Source organism: Talpa europaea (assembly GCF_964194135.1).
Source record: "Talpa europaea genome assembly, chromosome: 6".
NCBI classification, from domain to species: Eukaryota; Metazoa; Chordata; class Mammalia; order Eulipotyphla; family Talpidae; genus Talpa; species Talpa europaea.
In genome coordinates, this window is record NC_140072.1 from 13,379,466 (window position 1) to 13,394,578 (window position 15,113).

A 15,113-nucleotide genomic window follows, 5' to 3' on the forward strand; every position below is an offset into this window, starting at 1 on the left:
CCACACTTTGTCATAACCAACATCGTTGGGCCTTGCAGAGAGGAAGTTACAGTGGCCCCAAGGCCCCTTCAGTTCCAAGAGTTGCATTGCGGTCCCTTCATTGCTTCCCATCATTTCTACTGTGCCCCCACACTCTCAAGTCCATGTCAACATTCCTTTTGAACACTCCTCTGTGCCCTTTGCATAAATTCCCTCCCTCTTTTGACACTTCTGGGTCATTATTGGTAAGACGTTAGGATTTATCCATCAGAGTCAGAAATTTTTGCTGGGCTAGAATCTTAAAAGGCTAAAACAATGCTGAGAGCTCATGGCATGTGCATGTTAGCAAATAAGCTAAGCCACATCCCACAATGTGCCTATTAAGAGAGTATTTCCAAAATAAGCATGAGGCAGAACATGTGGCCTTAAGGTCTGGCTACATCTACGGACACGAATGCCTCAGACATGCACAGGTCGTCAGCAGCACACCCTGACTCTGGGTTAAGATGTGCTGAAGGTGCAGAGTCAGCCGGTTGCTAACACGTTCTCCAGAAGGCAGAATAGTGGGCAGCGGATCCAAGGTCGATAAGTCAACAGTAAATAGGAACAAATGTACACAATATGCCCCAATCCAGTTATGGAGAACATTCACATCTAAAAAGAAAGACATACATCTCATGATTTCACGCATGTGGGGTAGAGAGAAACAAAACAGAGGAACAGACAAGCCCTACAGATGTGACTGCAGAATTGAGGCTACTAGAGGAAAAGGGGGGGGTGGGAACAAACGGGGAAGGAAGGGTCCAATGGCCGGGGGTAAAGGAGCATGGGTGCTTCGGGGGTGGATGTGGTGTGGTAACATATGTCTGAGGAGGTGTGAACCCACCCCCTAAAGCATACTGTATTGTCAATCAAAAAAACTATTGACTGCACGTACATCACAATATAAAATCCCTATTTAAAGGAGACTACATACTGATTTTATCATCCACCCAATCCCCTTTAAACGCTTTCGTCTGAGACTTTTTTCTTGGTAGACGTAACTGCAAAAAGGTGTAGTAGTTCATCCGATTGCCTCTGCAGCATGACACCGTAAGTGCCACAATAACTGGGAAGCAACTTAGTGATAGCTGTGTACTCCTCCATCCATCTCCCCTTAGCTTCCACACGCTGCTTGCATATACTTTAATGCAAAAGAAACAAAACTATGCTTCTTTGTATTAATAAAATTGATATCTTGTTTAGTATAAAGATTAACATCAATTTCTTCAGGAACTTTATGTACTTATGAACTTCATATACAAATCACTATTAGTGAAATCACAGGTACCTCTCCTAACAACATTAAAACAACTATGTGGCTATTAAAATAAAAAATATTTTCCTTTGTTTCAATCAATAGTCTATAGAAGTATGCTTGTTATACTTTTAGAGAATACTGCTTTAAGTCAAAGTTTAAGTTCAATTTTAAGTCTCAGAGCATACAAAGGTAAAATCAATATATCAAATCAACTACAAGTAATGTATCAAGAAGGGCTTGTTTGATTTTTCTTGTTCTGTTTTCCTTTTTTGGCAATTACACTCTAAATGGACTATGACAGCGGTTGCCTTTTTTTCCCTCTGAAATGGAAATAAGCTTGAGAACTTAGTGTCAGGCTCCTGGTAGATGCTTTGTACACATACACAGCCTCATGAAGCCTCCAAACAGTCCTACGAATTAGATGTGAACAGTCCCAATTTTATAGTTACGGAAACTAGAATTCATATAATTAGGTCTGTCTTGCTCTATCCAAGATACAATACAGACCCTAGACTGGCAAAATCACTCAAAGAACATCCAGGGATGGAAGAGACAGCTCAGGACAACGGGACATTCTTGCAAAGGATCTGTCAGAAACATTGGGGATGCCTAGGACCACGAGGGGGTCAGGAGGGCAGATGGAGGAGTTGGAGTGGGGGAGGATTCGGGTGGGGGTATGGGGGGTGACTTAGGCTGCAAGCACTGCTGAGCCAGGGCTGAGAATTGTTTTCCTCAGATAATCGTGGACCAGGCACTTAAACACTCTGAACAAGCTTGTTTGAGGTCAGATGACTTATAGTTTAATCAGCCTCAAGCTAATTCCTTGCCCGGTACAATCTTCAGCTCAGGGTACATGCTGACAGGCCCTGACAGCAGGAGCACAACAGCCTAATGGGGACAGCTCAGGACTGGTGCCTGGGAGGCCATTCCTGTCATGTTCACTTCAAATTACCCTTTAAGTACATCATCCTGAGCTCCGAGCCACTGTCTGAGGGGATCCAAGCTCAAAACAAAGGCGCATTAAATCCTCAGACAAGTCAGGGACCTTCTCTATTTTAATATGAAATCATCTACACTCTTACCAGCATCTCTACTCTGATCTTGTAACTTAAAGTTCTATCTTTGCAATCATGCCTCCACCCTATTATTTTACAGTTGATTCTTATTTAATTTACCCATATTTACCAATTCCACTGCACACTATTTCTTCTTGTATCCTGTTTCTTCCTTCTTGCCTCTAATTTTCCCCTCAAGCACATTTTTCATTATTTCTTTCAACAATGACCTATTGGTGGCAAACCCACTGAGGTATTTTAAAATACCTTTATCTTTTCTTTGCTCTTGAATAGATTAGCTAGGTACAGATTCTAAGTTGATCTTTTTATTCTATTCTTCAAATCTCTTCATTGCCTTTCACAGTTTCCATCTTTCCATATCTGTGTCCAACTTTCTGCATCCTGAACTTCTTCAGATCTACTTTCCATTTCCTAGTTTTTGCTGTCGCTGTCTCTTAACTCCTTCACTGAGTTCAAACTTACTCTTTTTTATTCCGAGTTGAGTTACATCCTTTTTCACATTGGTTTGTTCCTTTCTTTCTCTTTTAAAAAAGATTTATTTATTTTTTATACAAGAACCAGGGTACAGGCGAGATGCACAGGAGGGTGAGAGGACTCACCAGAGACAGAGTGGGGAACAGAACAGGCAGACTGACGAAATACACTGCTGAGGGGAGCAGCGGGCAGACAGGAGAGGTCTGCTGCGCCATGTGGGCATTCTCGCCGGCCGGCAGAGATCGAACCCGCACTGCAAAGGCTGCGGACAGCTTCACAATGCGGCACTCAACCACCTGCGCCACTGTTCCTTTCTAAAATGTCACTCTTATTAATTTTTACCTCTTTAACTTTTCAAATGTACCATTTTTTAAAGTTCTTGGCAAAGTAAAAGCAGTACTTGTGTTTCTCTCTCACAGATCATATCATAATTGGGTTTGCAATTTCTGACAATGAGTTCACCTTTAGCAGAGATTTTCTGTATGGGAATTTGTAGCTTCTCAGGGCCAGTGAAGTATTTCTAATCTCTCTTTGTTAGGGAGTCAACACGTCTGAAAAAGTCCTAGCCTTTACAAAAATGTCATTCCTACACACTTTGCGCGGACTCAATACAGATTTCCTATGGCATGGGGACACCAAACCTAACCTCTGGCCTAAATCTAGTATCCAGTCAGACCGACCTCTGGGAAACTTTAGGGTTTAATTTCTGACAGACATTTCTCTGACTTTCATTCAAGTTCAATTCTACAATTCAGTCTTATGTTGCTGTTATACTTAATTAACATGTGTATGTGTCACTCGGAATGGGAGGCCAAAATTAACTTAATCTATCATGTTATTGGAGCCAGCAAATTGGAGAACTTAATAGACCTTGTCGAGATGAATTGTTCTTGTACCTACAGAATGCTACTTGATCATTCTCCAATTAATTTACTAATTTTTTTAATGTAAGACTTTTACCTCTATATTCTTAAGAGAGGATGACTTACAGCTTTCTTCTCTGGTGCTGGCCTTATCTATTTACAGATGGAGTTATGCTGGCCTAGTGCAATTAGTTGGATGGACACCAATCTTTTCTTGTGTCTGCAATGGTGTGTTCCTGCAGTGGTATGTGTTTCTTATATAACAAGCATATGAAGCTTTCTTTGGGGTCTTTGATTCTCATTCCAGTATTTTTATTATAACTGGCTTGTGGCATATTCAGATTTTCTATTTCTCCTTGTACCAAATTTGATAATATCTATTTTCCTAGAAAATTGGACATTTCATTTAGGTTTCCCAATTCATTAGCATAAAGTTGTTTATAGTATTTTCTTATAAAAAAGCAAAACTGTTCTGTAAAATCCCTACTCTCTTATATTAAGTTATTTTTATGTTTCAATCACTTTCATATTCATTTTTATTACTCGTTTCCTGGCTCTTGGCCGTGCAAACTTCCGCAGATGATACTCTTGCAGGCTTAGCCACTAGTGCTGGGCCTCCTGCTGAATCTTTTCTGACTAAGTTGGTGGAACAGTTCCAGGGCAACAGCAGCAGTGACAGCCTCTGCCGGGCGGTATAAATGCTTCTTTTCTGCAACTTCTCACTTATTTTATGCTTCCAGCACTTACAGTCTTAATGATTTCAGGTTAGGAATATTCCTCTTCTTCTTTTAAATCTTGGAAGAGAGTTTATTAATCTAATAACATTTTTATAATTTCTGTGGGTTTGGTACAGAAAGAAGAAGAGGTAGTATGTGTTTGGACACCATCTCAAAAATCAATCCATTTCTTTTTAAAATATCAGCTCTCTGCATCCTCTTTGGCCTCTCTCCTATGGTTTCTTTTTTTTTTTCCTATTACCTTATCCTTTTGTGATATGTGTAAGGGATAATTCTCTGCTCTAGTTTTTGCCTCACAAATCTGCTCTTCAGCTATAAAAGCTGTGAATAAGCCCACCATATTTAAAAAATTTAACTTCCAGAATCAATACTTAGTTTTGGTAGAAAAGAAAATAACTGATCATATCTCTCCAAGGATTCACCTATACATATTGTAAGATCTAATTCTGCTATTAATTCTACATTTGAGAGAAATTTTTCTGTTATCTCCTCTGCCTGATTGTGCTCCTCTTGGTTTTGGTGATTTATCAAAGAGCTCACCTATATGGGCAAGACTTGCTGTCCACACAGTGTGCGTGCTGCCTTCTTGGAGGGGAAGTGAGGGACTTCCTTTCAGTGGGAGTAAAGGAGGGACAGGAGGAAGAACAGAAGCTTTGCAGCTAGTCTTTCGGACACAGGAGCCCTGTGTGCTGCTGGAAGTCATCAAGACCTGGAAACGCAGCTGTGTATCTCCAACCCCAGTGCTACAGGAACCACACCTGCCCCAGATGCCCTCCACCATCTTAGTGCAGTCACTGCATTGCTTGCCCCTCACCCACTGGGCCACTTTAGATGCAAGCTCATGCTTAGCGGCAATACTTTCCTGCCCATGTTTGGAGCAAGGTTGTGTCTGCAAACTGATCCCACCTGCTTTGCACAGGGGCTCTTCTCAGACTGGGGCTTACCATGGGTTTCCTTTCTTTTTTTTCTCCCTCTGGTATATTGCACTTTGTTTTTAAAATTCAAATCTCTTATTTCCAAGTATTTGGGGCAAGATGAAAGGCTACAGCAAGTTCTCGGTCCACCATCTTGATATGGAATTCCCACTTTTTAGTTAATAGGGTATTTTCTGAAAATTCTGTAACATCTCTTGAGAAATATTTTTAAGGAGGTTTCAAAATAACTGCTTTAGAAAATAAAAAATTAGAATTGCTAAGCTCCAGTTTAATTTAATTTGCAAAGCTATAATTCTGGTTGATTAATGTATTAGAGAAATGTAATCCATGTAATTTTTGTTATTCCTCCAAGATTTAAGAGTATTAGCTCGCTGACAACTATGACACTTTGGCTAAGTAGAATAAAACATGACTTGTTTACACATGGCTTCTGAAATACACTTATAAAGCACAACTACCTCTTACCCCACAAAAAAAGGAAACACCACCACCCCAACTGGCTCAGTAAGTGCCAAGGCAGCAGCTGTGTGAAGTTCAGAGGTATCTTGGATTGAGCAGCAAATAGCTTCAGCTTCCCTTTCAGGGGAAGAAAAAAAAAAAAAGATTGGTTGGAAGTCAACATCTACAGAAAGATGTTGTGGATGTGCCATGATAGCCAATATAGTGCTCAGGTTCCATGTACACCAACCTTGGGGCACAAGTACCTGCTACATATAAATGCAAATACTTTAAAATGGAAATGGATCTGACTTTGCTTTTTGCAAAAACAAAGTTCAGCATTAAACCTTGCTCCTGAGTTGTCATATCAACCCACTATGAGTGGGAAGCATTTGGCTTTGTGTGGGAGCTGGTCGTCTCTAGTCTACAAACCTGGGAAACACACTGCTCTGAGCTCTGGACTGCCTTTAAAACATCACTTTGGTATCACAGATGGAATTTCCTTTCTCTATGGCTTAAATGGTGGTTGATATCCTCTTCGCCCTTGAACAATGCACTCAGGGTTCTGTTGTTCCATAAGAGAATGAAAAGTAACTTATTCCTTCTAAGTGAGGATGGGAACAGCCAGTAAAGCCAGGACATGGGCCGTGGGTGTGCAAAGCAGGAAAGCCACCTTGGGGAGCAATTTAACAATAACCAGTAAAACTGAAGTGGAACATTTCCCATGACCCAGGGCCTCCACTCCTGACAACACACCCTAGAAAAACTCCACATTACACAAGCAGACATGAGCCAGAAAATGTGACTAATTTGTTCAGAAGAGTAGAAAATTAGAAACTCAATTCAACCATTAGAAACAAACTGAATTCAACCAATAGGAGAATAAATAGAATGTGCTCTCTTCATATTAGTGAGGTCTGTATGGCACTAAAAATAGCCACAGCCAGGTGGAGATTTCATTTTTAAAACAATGTTGGTAAAAAGGAAGCTACAGGAGGACATATGTACCCGGATGCTACTTTGTTGAAGTTGAAAAATATGAAAACTAATACTGTATATTTTAATGACCACATATACGTATGTAGTAAAAAATATGAAAATACTAGTCAGAATACTGAACACTAAATGCAAAATACAGATTTCAGAAAAGGGAGGAAAATACACTATATATACTGTTGTTTTGTTCACTTTAATACACTAAGGATCTCTTTCTATATATGTACATAAATTTAACCATTTCACTACTGTTAGCCACCTCTTTTTTGGGGGGAAGGATTCCTATTACAAATAATGCTGATAGAACATCATCATAAAAAACCCCTAATAAACTAATGTAATATAAAACTCTAATATAATATAGGAATAGCCTCATGTAAAAGCCCTAAAAACAATTTTTTTTCTCCCATTTTTACAGGAGAATTCCTATATGGAGAATTATTGGGTCAAAGATTATATGATTTAAAATTTTGTCTTTCAAATTACATCCATTCTCCATTGATCTATTTATTCAAGTGGTCTTCTCCACACCCTTTCCAGAACTGACCATTACTGATCTCTTACATTTCCCTAAGTCATATGGGTGTAAAATGAACATTCCTATGAACAAAAGTAGTTTAAAAACTATAACAAGTAAGAAATGCTACTGTTCATAAAGTTTCAATAAACAATGGTGTGTAAAGTATTATCATAACACACTGAGGACTTACGATCTGATGGAACATTAGGGAAATGGACAGATGATTACAATAGAACGATAAATGCGTGAAAGACGCATTTGGAGACGACAGAGCACAAAGACATAAAAAGCAGCTTGGGGAATCAGGAAAGCAGCAATAACTGAGCTAATTTTAGAGGACATCCAGAAGTTGGCGAGGGAAAGTTGGAAAGTGGGGAGGAGAGGAGATAAAGGCAGCTAGAACAGTAGATATGAAGACAAAAGTAAGAAAATCTGATGGGACAAGCAAGAGCAATAGTTCAACGCTGTCATAATACTGGCTATGAGTGAACAATATAAATAAAAGTACCAAAGACATAATATAAAAGCTTTCAAATATTACCTCATAAGATAAAACTTCAGTGTGTTATAAATCATCTCTGGTTTAAAAGTTGCTTCTGGAATACATTGAGCTCTGGCTCCAAGCAGCAATGGGGTGCAGAACAGGATAGAACTAGGGAGAAATGTGGCCGATACCTTGGGTTCTGGCAAGCAAAGGGTCAAGTCAGCTAGAGTGAAAAGGAGCAGAGGACGTGAGCACTAGGGAAGCAGACTTAGAGGCAGGGAGAGTCTCAGAAAAGGGAGGCTGGAGGTTAAAGAGAGCATGAAGGTTGGAGAACCAAGACCTGTCATTTGCTGCTTTGCACAGCCCAGTCCTCAGGGGCCTGGAGCAGAGCAGGCTCGAGCAGTGTTTACTGAAGGAATACCAGGGCAGAAAGCTCTCTGCCTGGTTTACATTGTCCACCGTGGAGGCTGCCCTGGCCATACCATATCTCCAAAGGCTGTCATAAATACTGCCAAAGGTCACGGCTGGAGGAGAACCAGCCGTCAATTAAGATCATACACGATACAAATACATCAGCGTCAGGAACCAAAGAGACCACTGCTAGTGTTTATGCCGGCTCTGGAACACTGTTTCCCAAACTTGTCTAAGATTAAAAAAAATTCCTGGGGCCACTTGTTTAAAAAACAAAACATAACCAAGTAGATTCCTCTGCCTCACCTCAGACCCACTAACTTAAAATTCCCAGGAGCAGAGGCCTGGGCTCTTGTATCTTGGGCCAGCAGCCCAGGCGGGAAGCACTGCTCTGGAAGCTGTTGCAGACAGAGGTTAAAGGGGTGGGGGCTGTTTAGTTGTTTCCTACAGTTATAGTTTCCTATAGTTTCCTATGTTTCCTATAGTTATCTACTGAAAGTCCACAAAAGCTGACGGAGATATTGCTGGAACCAGGGCTGGGCAGAAGCCAGCGAGATTTCAAGACAGAAACGCCCACAAGACCAGTGGGCACAGGAGTCTTCAGACAGAAGCCTGGGTTGGAACTAACTGCTGGAAGGTCTTTGTACCTGGGGTGGGGGAGAGAGGGGCATCTAAACCCGACTGTGTCAGAACATTCGGAGAGAAGGGCCTGAGAAAAAAGACCAGACAGCTTGGGAGAGCACGCATGGCAGGGCCCACCATCTCTGGTTTGTAAGAGGTCATCAACAAGGTTTCATGAGTAAATAACACACCAATGTTTCACAATTGGACATTCTGTAGTCCCCAAAGGGAGATAAAATGTAATGCCCTTACACATGAATACCACACATGTGTGTTAAGCATTTAAAGACACAGGCCTGCTCTGACTCTATCTGAATCTATACAAGCTATAGGGGCACTCACTGCTGCCACCTCTGAGTTAATGTAGAAACAGACCAGCAATTCACACTGCCGGGTCACCAGAAACTTAACCCTCCCCACACATGGAAGTGGGATACACATTCTCCGGTTCAGCTCTGGTGGCCACCTGTAAGAATTAAAAAAGATCTAAAGCTGGAGAAAGGGATGTGGGTAGGTGATGACGGCTGGAGGAAATTGCTCATTTGAAGAACTGCTTGGTTTGGGTTAAGTCATACATTTCTCTGCAAAGGAAAACCTCCCTGTCATCTCTTTGCTCTAAGAATAATCAGGCTACAGTTGAAAAAAATGCCTTATTGTTTCATAAACTGTACACCAATACTTTCTTTGATAAGCATCCATCTTTTAAACAGCTGGGTCCATTTCAAATGGGCTGCTTTCAAACTCAGCATTTTGGCAGCTGTAAATGGATTTGAGAATAAATCGTGCATCCAAATATCACAGGAGAGTGGGGGCAATATTCAGATGTTGAAAAGAACAAGATTTACGATATCCCAGCAACCTACCGGAAATGCTAATCAATGCAAGATCCCTCCAGCCATCCCTCTTGGCCTCCGAAAGTCCCTCATTTCAGAGGGAGAACATTGGTGGATGGAGCAGTCACTCAGGCTGAGGTTAGGAGAACTTCAGGCACTTCTCCCCAAGTCTTCCTACCACCACTAACAAGAGTAAAGAGCCCAGAGCACCCCACACACCTGGGGGTCCCTCCCTAAGGAACGCTCAGAGCAGCTGCCCCATGATCTGCCCTGAGACCATGTGGGGCTCATCCCAGCACAGTTTTTATCAGAGACTACACTTGTTTCACAATGAACCCAAGACTCCCTCCTGGGATTCTCATTCTCATAAAGGAGCCCCCCACCCACTAATCCTTGACGCTCCAACTCCTCTCCAGTCTGCCAGGCCTACCAGCAGCACAACCACTGCTCAGACAAAGAACATCTCTGAGTCTCGTTTTCACCCTATTGCTCTAGAAGGAAACCTGGTTTCCTCCAAAGGCTCCCTGTGGCCATTCAAATGGCAGCTGCTTTCTCTCTCACGCCTGTCCAGCCTCTGACCTGGAGTGGAGGATACAGATAGCTGCCAATACAGATAGCTTCTTCTTTTCCTTAAAGCCTCAGTTCCGAGTGTCATATCATCAGCACAACACCCAGAGTGGAGGCCAACACTACTACTGTCATAATTCTTACTAATTCAAACATCCACACAGTTGACATTTCCAATAACCAGTCATGGTGTGAATGATATGCCCTCCAAAAGATATGTCCACACCCTAATCCCTGGAACCTGACAACCTGATCTTATGTAACAAAAGCTGAATATTGTCTTCTAGAGCAAAATATGTGATGGAGTTAAGGAATCTGAGGGGAAGAGTTGGTCCTAGATTATCTGGGTTGGCCAAAAATGCAACCACGAGAGTCCTTGTCAGACAGACCCACAGGAGAACAGAGAGGAGGAAGGAGGCAGAGACAAGGGATGCGGACACAAGTCAAGGAATGTCAACAGCCACCAGAAGCTGGAAGAGGTAAGAATGACGTGACGGTTAAATCATGTATTACTCTGCCCAGCTATGGGGTGCCCAGGTATCTGATCAATCATGATTTTGAGTGCTTCCACGAGGTTGCAATTAACATACAAATCAGTAGGCAGTCAAGATTTCCCTCTCCAATGTGGGTTCTTCTTATCCAATCAGGTAAAGGCCTGAGCAGAACAAAAAGGCTGACACCCCCTGCCCTGCACCCCCTCCAAACTCCTAGTAAGGCAAATTCCCTGCCTGCCCACCTTCTGAACGAAACATTGCCTTTTATTGCCTGACTCAAAATTAAAACTTCAATCTTTCCTAGGTCTCAAGCCTGACAGTCTTCAGGAAAAAACAACATGATCAGCTCTGGTTCTTGGGCCCGCAGACTCAGACTGGAGCTGCGCCATCAGCTCCCAGGGCCTCCAACCCCCCACTCACCCTGCAAGTCTGGACTGTTCAGCTCCCAGAACTGCGTGAGCCTTACAATCAATCTCTTTATAGTTATACATCTCCTCTTGGTTGTTTCTCTGGAGAACCCTGACTGATACAAATGGATTCTCCCCAGAGCTTCCAGAGGGATGAGGCCCAGGTGACATGTTGATTTCGAACTTACACAGCAGAGACATAACAGGTTTCTGTTTCAAGCCACCAAGTTTGTGGTAATTTCTCATGGCATCCCTAGGAAACTTATGCATCTGACTTCCCTGACATCCCCCTCCAACAACCTTTACTCACTCTGCATCAGCCACCAGTTTCACTGTTTCATCCCAAAACATGTTCCAGCCAGCTATCATACATCATCTAACACCTCAATTTCAAGCCTCCACTCTCATCCCATGTCTATCTTTCTAGCTCACTCTGTCCAGTATGTGGCCTCCAACCACACTTCAATGCCAGCAGGGCCTACATACACCCCATTGAGTCTACACCCTCACAGAGTCCTTGCTCCCCGCCCTCACGGCCATTTTCCTCCATGGTGCATTACTCCATTCATTTCCTTGCATACTTGCCAACCTTCCTTACCAACTCTCTTCTTTGTCATAATCTGTCCAAACCCCAACCACTCCGCTCCCCTCCCCACAAGTGGGCAGTAGTAAAATACACAGCTGGGCTGACTGGTCTGCCTTTGAATTCATAACCACCAACCTCAAGTTAGTCATTCCAATCTCAGTTTAAATGTCACTTCTTTTTAAAAAAGGCTTTCCCTGACCACTCGATATAAAAAAAGTTTTATTGAAAGCGAATTCACCTACCACAAAAATCACTCTTTTAAAGATACAATTCTGTGGCTTGAGACTAGTCACAGAATTGAAAAGCCTTATCTAACTTTAGAACATTTTTATCATTCCAAAAAGAAATCCAATACTCTTTAATAGTCACTCCTCATCCCTTCCTCTCCTCACCCCTGGCAACCATTAATCTACTTTCTGTCTCTATGCATCTGCTGATTCTGGACTTTTTTTTTAAAGATTTATTTATTTATTTATACAAGCACTGGGTATAGTCAGAAGCACGGGAGGGTGAGAGAATTCACCAGAGCCAGAGCGGGGAGCAGAACAGGCAGAAGGACCAAAGTACACTGCTGAGGGGAGCAGTGGGCGGCAGGGTTGATCTGCCCGCCATGTGGTACCCTCCCCATGGCACCCTCCCCAGCCGGGGAGCGAACCGGCACTGCAGAAGCTGTGGGCAGCTTCGCAACCCAGCGTTCAACCGCTGCGCCACCGGGGAGGCCCTGATTCTGGACATTTCATATGAATGGAATCACATAACGTGTCATTCTGTGTCTGGATTCTGTCACTTAGCACATTTTCAAGGTTCACCTAAGCTCTAGCATGTTTCACACTTCTCTTTACTGCCTAATAATACTCTCCTGCATTGACATACATTGACATTTTGTTTACTGCTCAGCAGCTGACGGACATTTCTGTTGCTTCTGCTTTTTAGTTATTTTGAATACTACTTCTAGGTACATTCATGTACAAATTTTTGCATATACATATATTTCCAGTTCTCAAAGGAGAATTCTCAATTCTCACCTAGAAGTGAGTCACATGGTAACTCTGTTCAGCAATTTTTTCCAGAGTGGCTATGCCATTTTACCTCCCACCAGCAATAAGCTTTCTTTCTATTTCTTCATTTTTGTCTAATTATCAGTCTTTTCTATATTTTACCCATCATAGTGGGTATGACATGTCATCTCACTGTGATTTTGATTTTCCTAATGACTAATTAAGTTGAGCAACATAATGATTTTAAGTGTACAATTCAATAGTGTTAAAACTATTCACATTACTATAGAACAGATCTCCAGAACTTTTTCATCTTGCAAATCTACAACTCTGAACCAATTAAACAACAGCACCCCTTTACCACCCCTCGCTGTAGCTTCTGGTAATCACCGTTCTACTTTCTCTTTGTCCATTTTTAAATTGAGTTATTTGGTGGTGGTGGTGGTGGTGGTGGTGGTGGCAGGGTTTGTGTGTGTTTATTCCTGTGTAGTCCTAAGCATTCTCTAAGACTTCTTTATAATTCTGGATACAAATACCTTCTCAGATATATGATTTACAAATATTTTCTCCTTTTCTCCTTTACAAATACTTTCTCTTTTTACTCTCCTGATGTATCCTTTGAAGCACCAAATGTTTTTTTTATTTTAATGAAATTGAATTTATCTATTTCTCTTGCATGTTTTTGCTTTTAGTATCATATCTAAGAAGTTGTTGTCTATTCCAAGATCACATTTATACCTATGTTTTCTTCTAAGAGGTTTCTAGTTTTAGCTCTTATCTACTGGATTATAATCCATTTTGAGTTAAATCTTTATAGGGCATAAGGTAGGGATCTAATTTCATACTTTTCTCCCCACTGAATAGTCTTATCATCCTTGTTGGAATATATCAACAATAACTGTAAAGGTTTCCTTGAGCCCTCAATTCTACTTTGCTGATCTGTGCATCTATCCATGCAAGTACCCACTGCCTTTATCTCTGTTGTTTTGACAGTACCTAAGCTTTGAAATCAGAAAATGTGAGTCCCAAAATTTTTCAAGGTTGGTTCAACTATTTGGGGTCCCTTGAATTTCCATATGAATTTTAGGATCAGCTTACAGTAATTGAGATTTTCACAGGGATGAAACTGAATTGCATGGAATCTACAGATCAATTGGGGGAGTATTGCATCTTAATATTAAGCCTCTCAGTCCAAGAATATGAAATGTCTTTCTATTTACTTAGGTCTTTAAATTTCTTTCAATGATGGTTTCTTTCAACATACAAGTCTCGTACCTCTTTGATTAAATTTATTCCTATTTTGTTCTTCTTAATGTTACCGTAAAGAAGTTTTCATTTCATTTTGTTCATCAATGATATATAAAAATACAAATTTTTTTTGCATATTAATTTTATATCCTGCAACCTTACTGAACTTGTTTATTACCTTCAGCTTTTCTTTTGGTGCATTCCTTAGCATTCCCTATACACAAGATGATGTAGTCTTTTACCACTCAGTGTGTTAGCTGCGGGTTTTTCATAGATATTGAGGACGCTTATCATTTTAAGTAGGTTCCCTCCTGTTTCAAGTTTGCTGCATTTCTTTTTTCATCATGAAAGGGTGTTGGGTTTTGTCACATTTTTTTTTTCACTCTGATTTAGAGGATCATGTACTTTCTGTTCTTTAGTCATTCACTATATTGTATTATATTGATTTTTGCATGTTGAACTAATCTTGCATACTTGGGATATGTACATTGATCATAGCATATAATCTTTTCTGTATTTTTTGAAATTTTTTCCTAATTTCAGGATTTCTATGTGGAAGAGATATCAGTCTATAGTTTCCTTTTCTTTTTATATCCCTTTTGTTTGTTTGGCCTGATAGAATGAGTTAAGGAATATTCCATCTTCTTCTACTTTGGCAAAAGTATGAAGGATTAGTATTAATTCTTTAAATGTTCAGTAGAATCCCCCAGTAAAGTCATGTAGGTCTGGACTTTATTTCATAGAAAAAATTTGTATTACTAACTTACCCCATTCACATTCTTGTTCCAGGTTTGACATATTTTCCATTTCCTTCTAAGTCAGTTTCAATAGTTTGTTGACCAACATATCTTAAGTAGCTACTCAGTCATCTTTCTATCATATCCTGACATTTCAGTTTTCTATATAAACTTATCATCATTTGTGATTTTCTTTTTTTTTTAAGATTTATTTATTTATGTATAAAAACTGGGGCACAGGTCAGAGGTGCAGGGGGTGAGAGGATTCACCAGAGACAGAGTGGGGAACAGAACAGACATATTGGGCCTCCTTGGTGGCGCAGGGGGCTAAGACGCAACCTATGAAGCTGTCTGCAGCCACTGCAGCATGAGTTTGATCCCCCGGCCAGCCAGGGAGCAACCCACATGG

The 15,113-nt window shown here is 41.0% G+C and overlaps 1 protein-coding gene across 1 annotated transcript in view; it reads right to left on the bottom strand.

Annotated features, from left to right (window-relative positions):
* The window catches only part of DTNB (dystrobrevin beta), a gene marked incomplete at its 5' end in the record, with an annotated part of 165,302 nt that overhangs the window by 95,748 nt on the left and 54,441 nt on the right, over positions 1-15,113 (bottom strand). The window lies entirely within an intron of this gene.